We start from the raw sequence: 22,001 nt of genomic DNA, 5'->3' as shown, positions 1-22,001 counted from the left end.
CCGGAAAATTCCCCTCGAACCTCCCAACATGGAAATTTGAATTGGCAAAGAAAAATAAGAAAAATAAAAGGAATTTTGTAGACTATAGGAATTATGTCAAATCCCCGCCAGTGTAAAATATCCCGTGGATGGTTCACTCTCAGAAACTTCCCTCCCCACGGAAATTTTTCCCCATAGAAACCCACCCCAGGCACAAAATCCCTCCCCCGATAAATGTCTCTATACTTCTCAATAGAAGGGGAAGCCCTTATAGCACAGGGAAAAATCTATACAGCGGCATTGACCTACTCTCGGGGTTAACGCAATTTGCTCGTGAATATAAGTGGGTTAAGATTATTGGCCTTCAATGAGTTAGAATGTTGCCAGTACACGATCAAAGCAAAACATGGAATTAGGAATATTTGGCTAACAAGGTGACATCATCAGGCTTCTGAGAATTTTAGCATTGGTTTTACGTAACTGTTATATCACAATTCCACCTTGAGACTATGTTTATAGAATTTACCGTGAATTTATGTAACAGGATGCTATCAAAATCAACCTACGTGATAACTGTTTGTTATGATACCAGACTTTGTTTATAAAATCCTCTTATCTGATTATCGAAAATTCTTGAAGTAGGACTTTCTTTGGGGATGAAACAAAGCTAGATATTGTTCATATTTTGAATTAGATTGTGGGAAAGGGAATAAAAGAGTGAAAAGCGCGTAGCAGTTAAGGTAAGTCTGAGAGGATGGTAAGTTTAAAATTTATCTGTGCACAGTTGCCAGAACATAGGAAACGTCAGAGTATAATTGAAATTTTAGGGAATTTGAAAGTAGAAACGAAAAAGGTAAGGCATCTCAGGGAACGCTAACTCTATTAAGAGATATTTTATTTTTTTTTATTTGGAGAAATGTATTGAGAATAATTATTTTAAATTTCTGAAACTGATTATTTAAAAGAGATGAATGGTTAAATATTAATTGATTATCAACTATGAGATATAAATCTCAGCGAATGCTAACTCTATTAAGAGATACATTTTATTTTTTATTTGAAGGTATGTATTGAGAATAATTATTTAAAATTTTTGAAACTTTGGTAGCCTTGATGGAGCATTCTCCTTCTAAACTAGTAACAATAGCAACATTTTACCCTATATTATTAGTATTTTCAAGGGTTTTTTGGTAGCCTTGATGGAGCATTTTCCTTCTAAACTAGCTACAATAGCAACATTTTACCCTATACTATTAGTATTTTCAAGGGTTTTGATACCCTTGATGGAACATTCTGCTTATAAACTAGCTACAATAGCAACATTTTACCCTTTATTATTAGTATTTTCAAGGGTTTTGGTAGCCTTGTTGGAGCATTCATCTTCTAAACTAGCTAGAATAGCAACATTTTACCGTATTTTATTATTATTTTCAAGGGTTTCGGTAGCCTAGATGGACTATTCTCCTTCTAAACTAGCTAGAATAGCAACATTTTACCCTATATTATTAGTACTTTACAGAGTTTTGGTAGCCTTCCTTCTAAACTAGCTAAAGTAGCAAAATTTTAACCTATTTTATTAGTATTTTCAAGGTTTTCGGTAGCCTAGATGGAGCATTCTCCTTCTAAACTAGCTACAATAGCAACATTTTACCCTATACTATTAGAATTTAAAAGGGTTTTGGTAGCCTTTCTTCTAAACTAGTTACAATAGCCCCATTTTCATTCAATCTTATGCTATTTTCAGGGATTTTGTTAGCGTTTATTGTTCATTTATCTGCGAAACTAACTACTCTAAATGGTTTTGGTAGCCTTCCTTCTAATCTAGCTACAATAGGAACATCTACAACTAAACTATTACTATTTTCGGGGGTTTTGGTAGCGTTTATGGTGTATTTATCTTCTAAACTAGCTAGAATAGCAACATTTTACCGTATTTTATTAGTATTTTCAAGGGTTTTCCGTAGCCTTGATGGACTATTCTCCTTCTAAACTAGCTAGAATAGCAACATTTTACCGTATTTTATTAGTATTTTCAAGGGTTTTCCGTAGCGTTGATGGACTATTCTCCTTCTAAACTAGCTAGAATAGCAACATTTTACCGTACATTATTAGTATTTTAAAGGGTTTTGATAGCCTTCCTTCTAAACTAGCTAAAATAGCAACATTTTACCCTATATTATTAGTATTTTCAAGGGTTTTCCGTAGCCTTGATGGACTATTCTCCTTCTAAACTAGCTAGAATAGCAACATTTTAACCTATTTTATTAGTATTTTCAAGAGTTTTGGTAGCCTTCCTTCTAAACTAGCTAAAATAGCCAAATTTAACCCTATATTATTAGTATTTTTCAAGGGTTTCGGTAGCCTAGATGGAGCATTCTCCTTCTAAACTAGCTACAATAGCAACATTTTACCGTATATTATTATTATTTTCAAGGGTTTTTTGGTAGCCTTGATGGATCATTTTTCTTCTAAACTAACTACGATAGCAACATTCTACCCAATATTATTAGTATTTTCAAGGGTTTTTTGTAGCCTAGATGGAGCATTTTTCTTCTAAACTAGCTTAAATATCAACATTTTACCTTATGTAATCGGGTGCTTCTATTGTTATATTTGATCGAGTGGTAGAAACATTTTTCCAAAAAGGATATTTTTCAAGTAAAAGTAAAGAGCGGCTACATTAAATCAAAGATGAGTAGAAATGAAGTAGAATAATTGTTCAAGCGCAAATTTACTGTAAATATACTTCTAATGATATATTTGTTAGTGGCAAAAACTTTTTTCCACAAAGAATATTTTTTTCAAGTAAAAGTAAAGAGCTGCTACATTAAATCAAAGATGAGCAGAAATAAAGTCATATAATTGTTCAAGCGTAAATTTTCTGTAAACTTACTTATAATAATATATTTGTTAGTGGCAGAAACTTTTTTCCACAAAAATATTTTTCAACTAAAAGTAAAGAGCTGCTACATTAAATCAAAGATGTGCTGAAATAAAGTCGAATAATTGTTCAAGTGTAATTTTTCTGAGATGAGCAGAAATAAGAAATATACAATAGAAGTAAGTTTACAGAAAATTTACGCTTGAACATTTATTCGACTTTATATCTGCTCATATTTTACTTAGTGTAGCAGCTCTTTACTTTTACCTGAAAAATATTCATTATGGAAAAAAAGTTTTGGCCACTAACATATATAACGTTAGAGTTATGTTCACTGAAAGTTTACACTAGAACAATTATTCGACTTTATTTCTGCACATCATTGATTTAATGTAGCAGCTCTTTACTTTTTGTTGAAAAATATCATTTGTGGAAAAAAAAGTTTCTACCACTCTAAAAAATATATCATTACAAGTAAGTTTACAAAAAATTTACGCTTGAACAATTATTCGACTCTATTTCTGCACATCTTTGATTTAATATAGCAGCTCTTTAGTTTTTAGTTGAAAAAATATCCATTATGGAAAAAAAGTTTCTCCCGCTCTAACAAATATAACATTAGAAGTAAGTTTACAGAAAATTTACGCTTGAACAGTTATTCGACTTTATTTCTGCTCATCTTTGATTTCATGCAGCAGCTCTTTACTTTTACTTGAAAAATGTTTTTTGTGGAAAAAAAGTTTCTGCCACTCTAACAAATATAACATTAGAAGTATGTTTACAGAAAATTTACGCTTTAATAATTATTAGACTTAATTTCTACAGATCTTTGATTTAATGTAGCAGCTCTTTACTTTTACTTGAAAAATATTCTTTATGAAAAAAAGTTTCCGCCACTCTATCAGATTTAGCAATAAAAGTAAGTTTACATAAAATTTAGGCTTGAGCAATTATTCGACTTTATTTCTACACATCTTTGATTTGATGTAGCAGCTCTTTAATTTTTAGTTGAAAAAATATCCATTGTTGAAAAAAGGTTTCTGCCACTCTAACAAATATATCATTAGACATAAGTTTAGAGAAAATTTACGCTTGTACAATTATTCTACTTTATTTCTGCTCATCTTTGATTTAGTGTAGTAGCTCTCTTGTTTTAGTTGAAAAAAATCATTTGTGGAAAAAAAGATTCTTCCGCTCTAACAATTATAACATTAGACATAAGTTTACATAAAATTTACACTTGAACAATTATTCGACTTTATTTCTGCACATCTTTGATTTAATGTAGCAGTTCTTTACTTTCAGTTGAAAAATATCCATTGTTGAAAAAAAAAGTTTTCTGCCACTCTAACAAATATAAATATAGAAGTAAGTTTACTGAAACTTTACGCTTGAACAATTATTCGGCTTCATTTCTGCACATCTTTGATTTAATGTAGCAGCTCTTTACTTTTACTAGAAAAATATTTTTTGTGGGAAAAAGGTTTCTACCACTAACAAATATAACAATAGAAGTAAATTTACAGAAAATAAAATATCCGTTGTGGACAAAAGTTTCTGCCACTCTATCAAATATAATAATAGAAATAAGTTTACAGAAAATTTACGCTTGAACAAATATTTGACTTTATTTCTGCTCATCTTTGATTTAATGTAACAGCTCTTTACTTTTTAGTTTAAAAATATCCTTTGTGGAAAAAAAAAGTTTCTGCAACTCTAACAAATATAGCAATAGACATAAGTTTACAGAAAATTTACGCTTGAACAATTATTCGACTTTATTTCTGCTCATCTTTGGTTTAATGTAGCAGCTCTTTACTTTTAGTACAAAAATATCTTTCGTGGAAAATAATTTCTGCCCCTATAGGAAATATAACATTAGACACAAGTTTACAGAAAATTTACGCTTGAACAATTATTCGACTTTATTTCTGCTCATCTTTGATTTAGTGTAGCAGCTCTTTTATTTTAGTTGAAAAATATCCTTTGTGGAGAAAAAGTTTCTGCCACTCTAACAATTATAACATTAGATATAAGTTTACAGAAAATTTACGCTTGAAACAATTATTCGACTTTATTTCTGCATATCTTTAATTTAATGTAGCAGTTCTTTACTTTTAGTTGAAAAATATCCATTGTGGAAAAAAAAGGTTTCTGCCACTCTAATAAATATACAAATAGAAGTAAGTTTACTAAACATTTACACTTGAACAATTATTCAAATTTATTTCTGCATATCTGATTTAATGTAGCAGCTCTTTACTTTTACTTGAAAAATATTCTTTATGGAAGAAAGATTTCTGCCACTAACACATATAACAATAGAAGTAAGTTTACAGAAATAAAATATCCTTCGTGGAAAAAAGTTTCTGCCACTCTATCAAATATAACAATAGAAGTAAGTTTACAGAAAATTTACGCTTGAGCAATTATTCGGCTTTATTTCTACTCATCTTTGATTTAATGTAGCAGCTCTTAAATTTTTAGTTAAAAAATATCCATTGTTGAAAAAAGGTTTCTACCACTCCAACAAATATATCATTAGACATAAGTTTACAGAAAATTTACGCTTGGAAAATTATTCGACTTTATTTCTGCGCAACTTTGATTTAGCGTAGTAGCTCTTTACTTTTAGTTGAAAAACATCCTGTTGTAAAAAAAGATTCTGCCACTCTAACAAATATATCAATAGATATAAGTTTCTAGAAAATATAGACTTGAACAATTATTCGACTTTATTTCTGCTCATCTTTGGTTTAATGTAGCAGCTCTTTACTTTTACTTCAAAATATCCTTTGTGGAAAAAAATTTCTGCCCCTATAAGAAATATAACATTAGACATAAGTTTACATAAAATTTACACTTGAACAATTAATCGACTTTATTTCTGTTCATCTATGATTTATTGTAGCAGCTCTTTTATTTTAGTTGAAAAATATCCTTTGAGGAAAAAAAGTTTCTGCCACTCTAACAATTATAACATTAGACAAAAGTTTATAGAAAATTTACGTTTGAACAATTATTCGACTTTATTTCTGCAAATCTTTAATTTAATGTAGCAGTTCTTTACTTTTAGTTGAAAAATATCCATTTTGGAAAAAAAGGTTTCTGCCACTCTAATAAATATACAAATAGAAGTACTTTTACTCAACATTTACGCTTGAACAATTATTCGACTTTATCTCTGCACATCTTTGATTTAATGTAGCAGCTCTTTACTTTTACTTGAAAAATATTCTTTATGGAAGAAAGATTTCTGCCACTAACAAATATAACAATAGAAGTAAGTTTACAGAAAATAAAATTTCCTTCGTGGAAAACAGTTTCTGCCACTCTCAAATATAACAATAGAACTAAGTTTACAGAAAATTTACGCTTGAACAATTATTCGAGTTTATTTCTGCGCATCTTTGATTTAATGTATCAGCTCTTTACTTTTAGTCGAAAAATATCCTTTGTTGAAACAAAGTTTATGCCACAAACAAATATATCATAAGACACATGTTTAATTAAAATTTACACTTGAACAATCATTCAACTTTTTTTCTGCCCAACTTTGATTTAATTTAGCAGCTCTTTACTTTTTTGTTGAAAAACATCCTTTGTTAAAAAAAAGTTTCTTCCACTCTAACAAATTATAAATTTATAAATAACAGTTAATTTACATAATGTTATAATAACAGTTAAATAACATACTGTTATAAATAACAGTTAAATTTATAAATTACAGAAAATTTACGCTTGAACAATTATTCGACTTTATTTCTGCTCATCTTTGGTTTAATGTAGCAGCTCTTTACATTTAGTACAAAAATATCCTTCGTGGAAAAAAATTTCTGCCCCTATAGGAAATATAACATTAGACACAAGTTTACAGAAGATTTACGCTTGAACAATTATTCGACTTTATTTCTGCTCATCTTTGATTTAGTATAGCAGCTCTTTTATTTTAGTTGAAAAATGTCCTTTGTGGAAAAAAAGTTTCTGCCGCTCTAACAAATATATCACTAGACATAAGTTTATAGAAAATTTACGTTTGAAACAATTATTCGACTTTATTTCTGCAAATCTTTGATTTAATGTAGCAGTTTTTTACTTTTAGTTGAAAAATATCCATTGTGGAAAAAAAAGGTTTCTGCCACTCTAATAAATATACAAATAGAAGTAAGTTTACTCAACATTTACGCTTGAACAATTATTCAACTTTATTTCTGCATATCTGATTTAATGTAGCAGCTCTTTAATTTTACTTGAAAAATATTCTTTATGGAAGAAAGATTTCTGCCACTAACACATATAACAATAGAAGTAAGTTTACAGAAATGAGATATCCTTCGTGGAAAAAAGTTTCTGCCACTCTATCAAATATAACAATAGAAGTAAGTTTACAGAAAATTTACGCTTGAGCAATTATTCGGCTTTATTTCTACTCATCTTTGATTTAATGTAGCAGCTCTTAAATTTTTAGTTGAAAAAATATCCATTGTTGAAAAAAGGTTTCTGCCACTCTAACAAATATATCATTAGACATAAGTTTACAGAAAATTTACGCTTGAACAATTATTCGACTTTATTTCTGCCCATCTTTGATTTAGTGTAGCAGTTCTTTTCTTTTATTTGAAAAATATCCTTTTCTGAAAACAAGTTTCTGCCACTCTATCAATTATAACATTAGATATATATTTAAAGAAAATTTATTCTTTAAAAATTATTCGAATTCATTTCTGCACATCTTTGATATAATGTATAAGCTTTCTACTTTTAGTTTAAAAAGATACATTTTAGAAAAAAAAGGTTTCTGCCAGTCTAACAAATATAATAATAGAAGTAAATTTAATGAAAATTTACGCTTGAACAATTATTCGACTTCATTTCTTCACATCTTTGATTTAATGCTGCAATCTTTACTTTTACTTGAAAAATATTCTTTATGGAAAAAAAAGGTTTCTACCACTAACAAACATAACAATAGAAGTAAGTATACAGAAAATAAGATATCCCTTGTGGAAAAAAGTTTCCGCCACTCTATCAAATATAACAATAGAAATAAGTTTACAGAAAATTTACGCTTGAACAATTATTCGACTTTATTTCTGCACATCTTTGATTTAATTTAGCAGCTCTTTACTTTTTAGTTAAAAAATATCCTTTGTGGAAAAAAAGGTTTCCGTCACTCTAACAAATATATCATTAGACACAAGTTTACGGAAAATTTACGCTTGAACAATCATTTGACTTTATTTCTGCTCAACTTTGATTTTATTTAGCAGCTCGTTACTTTTAGTACAAAAATATCCTTCGTGGAAAAAAAATTTCTGCCACTATAAGAAATATAATATTAGACATAAATTTATAGAAAATTTGCGCTTGAACAATTATTAGACTGTATTTCGGCTCAACTTTGATTTATTGTAGTAGTTCTTTTCTTTTAGTTGAAAAATATCCTTTGCGGAAAAAAAATTTATGCGACTCTAATAAATATAACATTAGACATAAATTTACAGAAAATTTACGTTTGAACAATTGTTTGACTTTATTTCTGCACATCTTTGATTTAATTTAGCAGTTCTTTAGTTTTAGTTGAAAAATATCCATTGTGAAAAAAAAAGGTTTCTGCCACTCTAACAAATATATACAAATAGAAGTAAGTTTACTCAAGATTTACGCTTGAACAATTATTCGACTTTATTTCTGCACATCTTTGATTTAATTTAACAGCTCTTTACTTTTACTTGAAAAATATTATTTATGGAAAAAAGGTTTCTGTCACAAACAAATATAACAATAAAAGTAAGTTTACAGAAATAAAATATCCTTCGTGGAAAACAATTTCTGCCAATCTCAAATATAACATTAGAAATAAGTTTACAGAAAATTTACGCTTGAAAAATTATTTGCATTCATTTCTGCTCATCTGTGATTTAATGTAGCAGTTCTTTACTTTTAGTCGAAAAATATACATTGTGGAAAAAAGGATTTCTGCTACTCTAAGAAATATATCATTAGACATAAGTTTACAGAAAATTTAAGCTTAATCAATTACTCGACTTCATTTCTGCACATCTTTGATTTAATATTGTAGCTCTTTACTTTTAGTTGAAAAAATATCCGTTGTGGAAAAAAAGTTTTTGTTACTCTATCAAATACAAAATTAGACATAAATTTACAGAAAATTTACGCATAAACAATTACTTGACTTTATTTCTGCACATTTTTGATTTAATGTAGCAGCTCTTTACTTTTAGTACAAAAATATCTTTCGTGGAAAAAAAATTTCTGCCCTATAAGAAATATAACATTAGACATAAGTTTACAGAAGATTTACGCTTGAACAATTATTCGACTTTATTTCTGCTCATCTTTGATTTAGTGTAGCAGCTCTTTTATTTTAGTTGAAAAATGTCCTTTGTGGAATAAAAGTTTCTACCACTCTATAAATTATAATTTTAGACATACGTTTACAAAAAATGTACTCTTGAACAATTGTTTGATTTTATTTCTGCTAATCTTAGATTTTATGTAACAGCTGTTTACTTTTATTCGAAAAATATACATTTTGGAAAAAAAGGTTTCTGCTACTTTAATGAATACAAAAATAGAAGTAAGTTTACTCAAAATTTACGCTTGAACAATTATTCAACTTTATTTCTGCATATCTAATTTAATGTAGCAGCTCATTACTTTTACTTGAAAAATATTCTTTATGGAAAAAAGATCTCTGCCACTAACACATATAACAATAGAAGTAAGTTTACAGAAATAAAATATCCTTCGTGGAAAAAAGTTTCTGCCACTCTATCAAATATAACAATAGAAGTAAGTTTACAGAAAATTTACGCTTGAGCAATTATTCGGCTTTATTTCTACTCATCTTTGATTTAATGTAGCAGCTGTTTAATTTTTAGTTGAAATTTATCCATTGTTGAAAAAAGGTTTCTGCCACTCTAACAAATATATCATTAGACATAAGTTTACAGAAAATTTACGCTTGGACAATTATTCGACTTTATTTCTGCTCATCTTTGATTAAGTGTAGTAGCTCTTTACTTTTAGTTGAAAAATATCCTTTGTGGAAAAAAAGTTTCTCCCTCTCTAACAAATATATCATTAGACATAAGTTTACAGAAAATTTACGCTTGAACAATTATTTGACTTTATTTCTGCACATCTTTGATTTAATGTAGCAGTTCTTTACTTTTAGTTGAAAAATATCCATTGTGGAAAAAAAAGGTTTTTGCCACTCTAAAAAATATAAAAATAGAAGTAAGTTTACTGAAAATTTACGCTTGAACAATTATTCGACTTCATTTCTTCACATCTTTTCTTTAATGCAGCAGCTCTTTACTTTTACTTCAATAATATTCTTTATAGAAAAAATGTATCTGCCACTAACAAATATAACAATAGAAGTAAATTTACAGAAAATAAAATATCCCTTGTGGAAAAAATTTTCTGCCACCCTATCAAATATAATAATAGAAATATATCATTGCCACTCTAACAAACATAACATTAGACATAAGTTTACAGAAAATTTACGCTTGAACAATTATTTAATTTTATTTCTGCACATCATTGATTTAATGTAGCAGTTCTTTACTTTTAGTTGAAAAATATCCATTGTGGAAAAAAGTTTCTGCTACTCTAACGTATAAAAAAATAGACATAAGTTTACAGAAAATTTACGCTAGAACAATTATTCGACTTTATACCTTCATATCTTTTATTTAATGTAGCAGCTCTTTACTTTTACTTGAAAAATATTCTTTGTGGAAAAAAAGGTTTCTGCCACATAGAAGTAAGTTTACAGAAAATTTACGTTTAAACAATTCCTCGACTTTATTTCTTCTAATCTTTGATTTAATATAGCAGCTCTTTACTTTTAGTTGAAAAATAATTTTGGTGGAAAAAATGTTTTTGCCACTCTAACAGAGGTGAAAATAGACATATGCTTAGTGAAGATTTACATATGAACAAGTGCTCTAATTTGTATCTGCTCATATTTAATTTAATGTAGCAGTTCTTTACTTTACTTGAAAAATATTCTTCGTGGAAAAAAAGGTTTCGGCCACTAACAAATGTAACAATAGTACTTTTACAGAAAATTTACATTTGAACAATTATTCGACTTTATTTCTGCAAATCTTTGATTTAATTTAGCAGCTCTTTACTTTCAGTTGAAAAATATCCTTTGTGGAAAAAAAGGTTTCTACCACTCTAAAAAATATATCATTAGAAGTAAGTTTACAGAAAATTTACGCTTGAGCAATTATTCGACTTTATTTCTGCACATCTTTGATTTAATATAGCAGCTTTTTACTTTTTAGTTGAAAAAATATCCATTATGGAAAAAAAGTTTCTGCCACTCACAAATATAACATTAACAAATAACAAATATAACATTAGTAGTAAGTTTACAGAAAATTTACGCTTGAACAATTATTCGACTTTATATCTGCTCATCTTTGATCTAATCCAGCAGCTCTTTACTTTTAGTTGAAAATTATCCTTTGTGAAAAAAAAGTTTCTGCCACTCTATCAAATATAACTTTAGAAGTAAGTTTACAGAAAATTTACGCTTGAACAATTATTCGACTTTATTTCTGCGCATCTTTGATTTAATGTAGCAGCTCTTTACTTTTATACTTGAAAAATATTCTTTATGAAAAAAAGTTTCTGCCACTCTATCAAATATAGCAATAGAAGTAAGTTTACATAAAATTTACGCTTGAGCAATGATTCGACTTTATTTCTACACATCTTTGATTTACTGTAGCAGCTCTTTAACTTTTAGTTGAAAAAATATCCATTGTTTAAAAAAGGTTTCTGCCACTCTAACAAATATATCATTAGACATAAGTTTACAGAAAACTTACGCTTACAGAAAACATTCGACTGTATTTCTGCTGGTCTTTGATTTAGTGTAGTAGTTCTTTTCTTTTATTTGAAAAATATCCTTTGCGGAAAAAAAGTTTCTGCCACTCTAACAAATAAACAATAGACAAAATTCTACTGAAAATGTACTCTTAAACAGTGATTTGACTTCGTTCATGCTCATCATTGATAAAATGTAGCAGCTCCTTATTTTTAGTTGAACACGGTCATATGTAGAAAAAAAGATTTTTGTCAGTCTAACGAATATAAAAATAGAAGTAAGTTTACCGAAAATTTACGCTTGAACAATTATTCGAATTTATTTCCACACATCTTTGATTTAATGTAGCAGCTCTTTACTTTTAGTTGAAAATATCCTTTGTGGAAAAAAAGGTTCTGCCACTCTAAAAATGTAACATTAGACATAAGTTTACAGAAGATTTATGCTTGAACAATTATTCGACTTTATATCTTCACATCTTTGATTTAATGTAGCAGTTCTTTACTTTTACTTGAAAAATATTCTTCGTGGAAAAAAAGGTTTCTGCCACTAACAAATATAACAATAGAGGTAAGTTTACAGAAAATTTACGCTTGAACAATTATTCGACTTTATTTCTTCACATCTTTGATTTAATGTAGCAGCTCTTTACTTTCAGTTGAAAAATATCATTTGTGGAAAAAAAGGTTTCTACCACTTAAAAAAATATATACTTAGAAGTAAGTTTACAGAAAATTTACGCTTAAACAAATATTCGACTTTATTTCTTCTCATCTTTGATTTAATGTAGCAGCTCTTTACTTTTTAGTTGAAAATATGTTCTTTGTGGAAAAAGGTTTCTGCCACTCTAACAAATATAACAATATAAGTAAGTTTAAAGAAAATTTACGCTTGAAAAATTATTCGACTTTATTTCTGCTCATCTTTGATCTAATGCAGTAGCTCTTTACTTTTAATTGAAAAATATCCTTTGTGGAAAAAAAATTATGCCACTCTATCAAATATAATATTAGAAGTATGTGTACATAAAATTTACGCTTGAGCAATTATTCGACTTTATTTCTACACATCTTGGATTTAATGTAGCAGCTCTTTAATTTTTAGTTGAAAAAATATCTATTGTTGAAAAAAGGTTTCTGCCTCTCTAACACATATAGCAATAGACATAAGTTTACAGAAAATTTACGCTTGAACAATTATTCGACTTTATATCTGCACATCTTCAATGTAGCAGCTCTTTACTTTTATTTGAAAAATATCCTTTGTGGAAAAAAAATTTCTGCCACTCTAACAATTATAACATTAGACATAAGTTTACAGAAAATTTACGCTTGAACAATTATTAGACTTTATTTCTGCACATCTTTGATTTAATGCAGAAGTTCTTTACTTTTTAGTTGAAAAATATCCATTGTGGAAAAACAGGTTTCTGCCACTCTAACAAATGTAAAAAGAGAAGTAAGTTTACTGAAAATTTACGCTTGAACAATTATTCGACTTTATTTCAGCATATCTTAGATTAAATGCAGCAGCATTTTACTTTTACTTGAAAAATATTCTTTATGGAAAAAAAGGTTTCTACCACTAACAAATATAACAATAGAAGTAAGTATACAGAAAATAAGATATCCTTTGTGGAAAAAAGTTCCTGCCACTCTCTTAAATATAACAATAGAAGTAAGTTTACAGAAAATTTGCGCTTGAACAATTATTTGACTTCATCTCTGCACATCTTTCATTTAGTGTAGCAGCTCTTTACTTTTTAGCTTAAAATAGATTCATTGTGGAAAAAAAGTTTCTGCCACTATATAAAATATAACAATAGAAGTTAGTTTACAAAAAATTACACTTAAACAATTATTCGACTTTATTTCTGCTCATCTTTGATCTAATGCAGTAGCTCTTTACTTTTAATTGAAAAATATCCCTTGTGGAAAAAAAATTATGCCACTCTATCAAATATAATATTAGAAGTAAGTTTACAGAAAATTTAAGCTTGAACATTTATTCGACGTTATTTCTGCACATCTTGGATTTAATGTAGCAGCTTTTTACTCTTTAGGTGAAAATATATCCATTGTGGAAAAAAAGGTTTCTGCCACTCTAACAAATATATCATTACAGATAAATTTAAAGAGAAATTACGCTTGAACAGTTATTCGACTTTATTTCTGCCCATCTTTGATTTAGTGTAGCAACTCTTTACTTTTAGTTGAAAAATATCCTTTGTGGAAAAAAAATTTCTGCCACTCTAACAATTATAACATTAGACATAAGTTTACAGAAAATTTACGCTTGAAGAATTATTAGACTTTATTTCTGCACATCTTTGATTTAATGTAGAAGTTCTTTACTTTTTAGTTGAAAAATATCCATTGTGGAAAAAAAGGTTTCTGCCACTCTAACAAATGTAACAATAGAAGTAAGTTGACTGAAAATTTACGCTTGAACAATTATTCGACTTTATTACTGCACATCTTAGATTTAATGCAGCAGCATTTTACTTTTACTTGAAAAATATTCTTTATGGAAAAAAAAGGTTTCTACCACTAACAAACATAACAATAGAAGTAAGTTTACAGAAAATAAGATATCCCTTGTGGAAAAAAGTTTCCGCCACTCTCTTAAATATAGCATTAGAACTAGGTTTATATAAAATGTGCGCTAGACAATTATTTGACTTCCTTCATGGACATCTTTCATTTAATATAGCAATTCTTTACTTTTTAGTTGAAAAAATATCCATTTTGGAGAAAAAGGTTTTTGCCACTCAAACAAATATATGAATGTACATATATTTACTTAAAATTTACGCTTGAACAATTATTCGACTTTATATCTGCTCATCTTTGATTTAATGTAGCAGCTCTTTTCTTTTAGTTGAAAAATATCCTTTGTTGAAAAAAGTTTCTGTCACTCTAACAATTATAGCATTCCATTATAGAATGTTCCATCAAGGCATTCCATTCCATTATAGAATGTTCCATCAAGGCTATCAAAAACCCTTGAAAATACTAATAATATAGGGTAAAATGTTGCTATTCTAACTAGTTTAGAAGGAAAATGCCCCATCAAGGCTACCAAAACCCTTGAAAATACTAATAATATAGGGTAAAATGTTGCTATTCTAACTAGTTTAGAAGGAAAATGCCCCATCAAGGCTACCAAAACCCTTGAAAATACTAATAGTATAGGGTAAAATGTTGCTATTGTAGCTAGTTTAGAAGGAAAATGCCCCATCAGGGCTAACAAAACCCATGAAAGCACTAATAGTATAGATTAAAATGTTGTTATTGCAGCTAGGTTAGAAGGAAGGCTAACAAACCTCATAAAAATATCAATAATACATGATAAAGTGTTGCTACTGTAGCTAGTTTAGAAAAAGAATGTTCCGTCAAGGCTACCAAAAACCCTTGAGAATAGTAATAATATAGGGTAAAATATTGCTATTGTAGCTAGTTTAGAAGGACAATGCTCCAACAAGGCTACCAAAAACCCTTGAAAATATTAATAATTTAGGGTAAAATGTTGCTATTTTAGCTAGTTTAGAATGAGAATGTTCCATCAAGGCTATCAAAAACCCATGAAAATACTAATAATATAGGGTAAAATGTTGCTATTCTAACTAGTTTAGAAGGAAAATGCCCCATCAAGGCTACCAAAACCCTTGAAAATACAAATAATATAGGGTAAAATGTTGCTATTTTAGCTAGTTTAGAAGGAGAATGTTCCATCAAGGCTATCAAAAACCCTTGAAAATACTAATAATGTAGGGTAAAATGTTGCTATTATAGCTAGTTTAGAAGGAGAATGCTCCAACAAGGCTATCAAAAACCCTTGAAAATACTAATAATATAGGGTTTAATGTTGCTATTGTAGCTACTTTAAAGGAAAATGTTCCACCAAGGCTATTAAAAACCCTTTAAAGTACTAATAATATAGGGTAAAATGTTGCTTGTATAGCCAGTTTAGAAGGAAAATTCTCCATCAAGGCTACCAAAAAACCCTTGAGAATACTAATAATATAGGGTAAAATGTTGCTATTGTAGCGAGTTTAGAAGAAGAATGCTCCATCAGGGCTACCAAAGTTTCAGAAATTTAAAATATTTATTCTCAATACATACCTCCAAATAAAAAGGTATCTCTTAATAGAGTTAGTATTACCTGTGATTTATATCTTATAGTTGATAAGCAATTAATATTTAAGCATTCATCTGTTTTAAATAATCAGTTTCATAAATTTAAAATAATTATTCTCAATACCTACCTCCAAATAAAAAAATTAAATGTATCTCATAATAGAGTTAGTATTCCCTGAGATGCCTTACATTTTTCGTTTCTACTTTCAAATCCGCTAAAATGTCAATTAATCTCTGATGTTTTCTATGTTCTGGCAACTGTGCAGAGATATATTCTAAACTTACCATCCTCTCAGACTTACCTTAACTGTTACGCGCTTTTAACTCTTTTATTCCCTTCCATACAAGCCAATTAAAAATATGAATAATATCTAGCTTTGTTTCATCCCCTATGAAAGTTCTACTTCAAGAATATTCGATAATAAGATAAGAGGATTTTATAAAAAAAGTCTAGAATCATAACAAACAGTTATTACGTAGGTTGATTTTGAGTGCATCCTGTTACATAAATTCACGGTAAATTCTATAAACATAGTCTCAAGGTGGAATTGTGATATAACAGTTTCGCAAAACCAATGCTGAAATTCTCAGAAGTCTGATAATGTCACTTCGCCCAGTATTTCTAACTCCATGATTGGCTGTGATCGTGTACTGGCAGTATTCTAACTCATTGGAGGTCAATGATCTTGTCCCAGTTGTATTCACTGAGCGTATTGCGTCACCCCCGAAAGTAGGTCAATGCCTATATATGGACTTCTCCCTGTGCCTGCTCTACTCTCAACAACAGATAACTATAATTTAAACACTTATCCCCAGGGGCTGTGGGGGATCATGTTATCTCCAAAGGCATAGTTTTGGGACCTTTCAACTATATTTTAACAAAATGTCTATGTCAAAACTTTGATTGAATTTTTCAAAATTTTTGGGAAAAGGGACGTGGCAGGGGGGCTAGTTGCCCTCCAATTTTTTTGAACACTTTAAAAAGGCACAATAAATCTAAATTTCTGTTCAAATGAGTCCTCTCCCGATGCACTAGGACCATTGGCTCGATGCGATCCACCCTGGAAGAATAGCAAACAAAACAAAAAACAAATGAACACACATGTTATCTTTCTTCTGGCAAAAAATACAAAATTCCACATTTTTGCCGATATGAGCTTCAATCCTCTTCATTATGGTTCTCCGATACACTAAATCTGATGGGGTGATTTTCATTCAAGTTTAGGGGATGTTCCCCCCTTTTTGTGAAAATCAGGCAAATATTCTCAAGCTGGTAGCTTTTGATGAGTAACACTAAATTGATGAACCATTTATATTTGGAATCAACATAATAAGCCGACTCTTTTTATATATATTCTTTTAAAAATTAAGTTTTTGGATTTTTGGTTACTCTTGAGCCATGCCACTTCTTACTTACGGTTTGTTACCACAAACTGTTTGATAAGACAGGATCTTCAAAGATAACACAGAGAAATAAAAATGTTCTGCTCAGTAATTTTATATTTAGGCTACAAAACAGTTAAGCGTCCAAAATCGGCCTTGTGACTTACTCTCCCCTGGAGTTAATATTTCTTATGGTTTCTTCCGACTCTTTAGATTTCCTGGTAATTAGCCTTTCTAAATTTTTTGACCATTTTAGCCATTTACGACAACACTGCGTCATTGCATGGGCTAATCCGTTTTATTGTTTAACAAAATTTATCCAGGAGGCAATTTTTACGATACGTTCCTTACACAGACATTAATACTAATGATATTTCGTTTAAAAAAATCCTCCATTTCAATTTTTAATTTACTTCATTTGAACTTACATTTCCTTTGATTCTCGGCTCACTTGGTTTGAAGATTTGTGATAGACTAGAAAAATTATCCTCCTGAGAAACTACTTATATTATAGTGGTATAAGAAGCTTGCGGACGTCAGACATGAAATTAAAAACACTGGTGCATACTCTCTTATGAAGTTTAATTTAAAAAGAAGGGGTACATGTCGGTTATTGGAAACACATTCAAGAATTACGCCTACGTTACATCTCAGAAAACCGATTTCACAGCTACAAAAACAAGTGATGGATGCTACAATGAATTGGACTTGAATTCATTGACTTGACAATGAATTTCTGCGTCAGAAAACACAAACTACCTCTCATAAACTCATGCCCACTTGCCTTCCTGAATGAAATTTACTAGTAGGCTACACAAGAACTAGCAAGAACGCTAAGGTTGACTATAGTTCAAATACAGTCGACGAAAGTGCAACGTCCTATTGCACTCTATAAGAAAGTTCCCTGGCGCCATAGGTTTCAAGGGGGGCCAAGTTAAGAAACCCGAACCTGGATTATGTGAGCTTGGCTCTATGATGACTAATCTTCACAGAGCAGTTCAAGCACCAGACACGAAGTTTCACTTTTTGGGTGTGTTTCCAATAACCGACAAGTGCCAAAAAAAAAAAAATTCTGAGGGAAGTAAACAGCGAATTTAAACTTAAAACAAACAAAAAAATTATTCCTTCACTTGCTATTTAATATATGTCGATAAAACTAGTGCAATTAATCAACTGGTGATAGTTCCCAATGTTTGTAGGATTATAGAAAACTAGCGCTTACTGAAAACACAAAACAATATAGGCATTTTGGTACAGTGAAAGCAAACCATCTAAGAACAGTTTTAACTGTTTAAAAATAAAGCATTTTAGGATTTTTTGCTTAATTTTTTTTTCGTTTAATTTGGTATCATTTCTGCACAATGAGCTCAGTCCAATTATTGACTTTCGTTTTGGATTTGAAAAGGACATTTCATGATTATTCTGTAGACACGTTCAAAGTTAAGCCATCTTGATAATATTAGGACTACAGACTCGCTTTAGAATTTATATCATAACTTGAAATTCTCCATTATACAGAGAGAAATAACCAGATTTCTAGATTTCCTATTCTGGTTTATTTGTTCTTCATTTTGAGTAATACTGGGTGAGAAAAAGATGTTACATAATAAATCAATCCATTAATTTTCTATGTTGTTCAATGACCTTGCACTTATCAAAATAATTATTATTTTTATGCCTAAGTTTTTAAGATACTTTTAATTGTATACTGAAAGTTACTGGTATTACAGCCCATGTAATACTATGAAAAGCGCTGGTGATTAGTTTGTTCTTGTGAGGCTTCGTACTCACTTATGACTCCTAAATCAATATTCCTGTTTTTCATACGTGGCTTTAGTGTTTTCATTAAGGCGCTAGTTTTCTTTAAGCCTAAAAGCCTATGGAACTATCACCAGTTAGTTTATTTACACTAGTTTTATCGATATAGGCTATAGTAGATAGCCTGTGAAGTAATGATTTTTGCTAAGTTCCAACTTCGATCTTTACTTCCCTCATAAAATCTTTGTTTTTTTAAATTAATCTTGTTCGTATTTAATAAGAAATCATATAGAAGACACAAAAGCATGATTGGAAAAAAAAAAAACCAATACCGATACGCCCGATACTGATACACCCAATACCACGCACAACCATTTCCCCAGGGACTAAGGAGGGTCTTATCCTCACCAAAAGCATACTTATTGGATCCTTAAGCTATGTTGAACAAAGTGACTGTCTTTAAATTTTGGTGGGACGACTTTGGGGTAGGAGTGCAGAAAGACGAGGCTAGCTGTGCTCCAATCTTTTGGTCACTTAAAAAGGGCATTAATAATCTTAATTTGCGTTTGAATAAGCCATTAAACATCTTTTTATGATGTTCTGCTAACCTACTAGGCCTGCTAATGTTGCAGTATCATGCTGATGAGAAGACGATTCAAGAAACTTACTAAGTTGGCTGGGAGGGGGAGTATTCGGAAGGGGTTCTTGTAAACCTCCAGTTTAGGGTTTTGGACCATAATTATTACAATGGTACCGTTTTATACTTGCAAGCTTTTTTACTAAACAAGTGGCACCAAAAGTGTCGGTTTAGTGCTATACAGCACTGACAGATGATATAATTGATAAAAATCACACATATATGAGTAATAGCTTTCAAATGAACCATTAAACCTCTCTCTAAGAAGTTCTGGTAGCCCACTAAGCCCAGATTTATCACTTAAGCCATGGCACAAAAAATGTCATTTTTATTGCCATTTGGCACATGCAGACGGTGGAATTTATAGATAGCACGTAGATTTAAACAATACTAGCTATTAAACATCTGCCTACGGTGATATGGTAGTCCGCTAGCCCAACCCTTGAGAAATAGATGACACTTTCAGATAGTGGAATTTATAAGAAAAACAAAAACAAAACAAAAAAACGTACTTTTAAACGTTTACAACAAAAAACGTAACAGTAAATGTTTACTTTTAAGATGAACCGAAATAATAGTTACTATTCCTGAATCAGTGTCAGAGGGTAATTTTTTTCTCTGTGCAGTTTATTTCAACACGCGTTTTGTAACTTTTGGTTACTATGGTTGCTGTGGCCAATTTTTCTCCAAAATGCTTAAATATTCCGAGTCCAGTCGGTTTCCAATCATCACAAAAGACTTGATCATGCTTTTTGTCATTGCTGGGGAATCGAGTTGACACTGTAGACAATTTTTTCTGGGGGGAGGGATAGGGTAAGAGGACTAATAATTTTATGGTTAAACAAGATGACAAAGTATTTTTGTCAAACGATCTTGTATAAGCTGGGATTTTTTTCTTTTTTATGCTTGTCGTCAGACAGGCTCTTAATCTATTTTTAAATAATTTAAAAATGAAATATTTAAAAATAAAGTTATTTTCAGTTAATTTTGTATTAGTTTTTGCATTAATTGGTCTTAAAGGCTAGCTACCTTTTGCATTGATGTTGGTAAAAAAAACACGGAAATAGATATTGCGATTCTGTTACTTTTAATAGGCAGCTTAATACAAAAATTCGCCTTTGGTATTTACAAAAAAAGAAAAATCCTTTTCAGAATTGGTTTTATAGCTGGCTAGCAGAAATAGAAACAGAAAAGATGTTACTTGTTGTGTTGTCTTTTATTCTCTTTCGATGAGAAAAACGAATAATCATCAACAAATGTAGCAATATTTTGGGCTTTGAGATCCAGCAGCTTAGTTTTAATATATTATTCGCTAAAAAGCTAGATACCCAATTGCCAACTTACTTCTTTCTTCTTTCAATGGCTGTCCTTCCTTTTCAAAAATAGTTGTAGGGCTGGAAATAAGAAAATCCCTGCTGAACAAGAAATTTGATTGTAATTTACTTTTCTGCCTCATTTTAACAAGTGCTTCATATATAACTTTGTCAGATACTGATTATTTTAAGCTGCTTTTATTATTCAACTTATCAGAATGCTGACAATTACTAGTTTTCGTCATCGCTTGTTTGTTTGAAAGTTACTTAATATCTTATCATTGGCAGCGCGACAGCGCTGCCTAAGTAAAGAACGATGTGGGCACAATGTATTATTTATTTTTTCTTCTCCATACCCGGGCACTTCGTATCGAAGGAGTTGTCGCAGAAACTTCGAAAAGGGCTCATTCGATTGGAAATTGCAGTGGCTTGTGCCCTTTTTAATAGTCTAAAGTGGTTAGAGGGCAACTAGCCCCCCCCCCACGCCCATCCTTCCCCACAACACAACCCATCCTAATTTTGAGATAGCCCTTTTGTTCAACGTAGTTGATTTCCAGATAGGAAATATGTTTTGAGGAGGACACTCCCCTACAACCCTTGGGGCAAGGGTTTTAAGCTATGCCCTGGGGGCATATAAGGTTTTTATAGAAGGCGTTGTCGTAGAAACTTCAAAAAAGGCTCATTCGATTGGAAATTCAAAGGGCTAGTGCCGTTTTTAATAGTTAAAATTGATTGGAGGGCAACTCCCCCCCCCCCCGCCCATCATTCCCCCGAACACATCCAATCAAAATTTTGAGATAGCCATTTTGTTCAGTGCAGTGGATTTCCACATATAAAATATGTTTTTGAGGAGGACACTCCCCTACATCCCTTGGGGCAAGGGTTTTAAGTTATGCCCTGGGGGCATATAAGGTTTTTATAGAAGTCGTTGTCGTAGAAACTTCAAAAAAGGCTCATTCGATTGGAAATTGAAAGGTTTAGTGCCCTTTTTAATAGTCAAAAGTGTTTGGAGGGCAACTAGGCCCCCCCCCCCGCC

The 22,001-nt window shown here is 30.4% G+C and overlaps 1 protein-coding gene across 2 annotated transcripts in view; it reads right to left on the bottom strand.

The window, feature by feature from the left end:
• LOC148945903 (beta-1,4-mannosylglycolipid beta-1,3-N-acetylglucosaminyltransferase brn-like) overlaps positions 1-21,114 on the bottom strand; it is a 206,318-nt gene extending 185,204 nt beyond the window's left edge. For both annotated transcript variants that reach the window (XR_016142503.1, XM_089097725.1), the window contains exon 1: positions 20,997-21,114. The gene's annotated coding sequence lies outside the window, so the exon portion shown is untranslated. The remainder of the gene's footprint in view (positions 1-20,996) is intronic.
• Between the last annotated feature and the right edge of the window lie 887 nt (positions 21,115-22,001).

The sequence above is a fragment of the Artemia sp. Qi Xiang Cuo genome, chromosome 12 (genome assembly GCF_049724085.1).
Source record: "Artemia sp. Qi Xiang Cuo chromosome 12, ASM4972408v1, whole genome shotgun sequence".
Taxonomy (NCBI): Eukaryota; Metazoa; Arthropoda; class Branchiopoda; order Anostraca; family Artemiidae; genus Artemia; species Artemia sp. Qi Xiang Cuo.
Note: the sequence above shows the minus strand (reverse complement) of the source record. Positions and strands in the feature narration are given on the sequence as shown.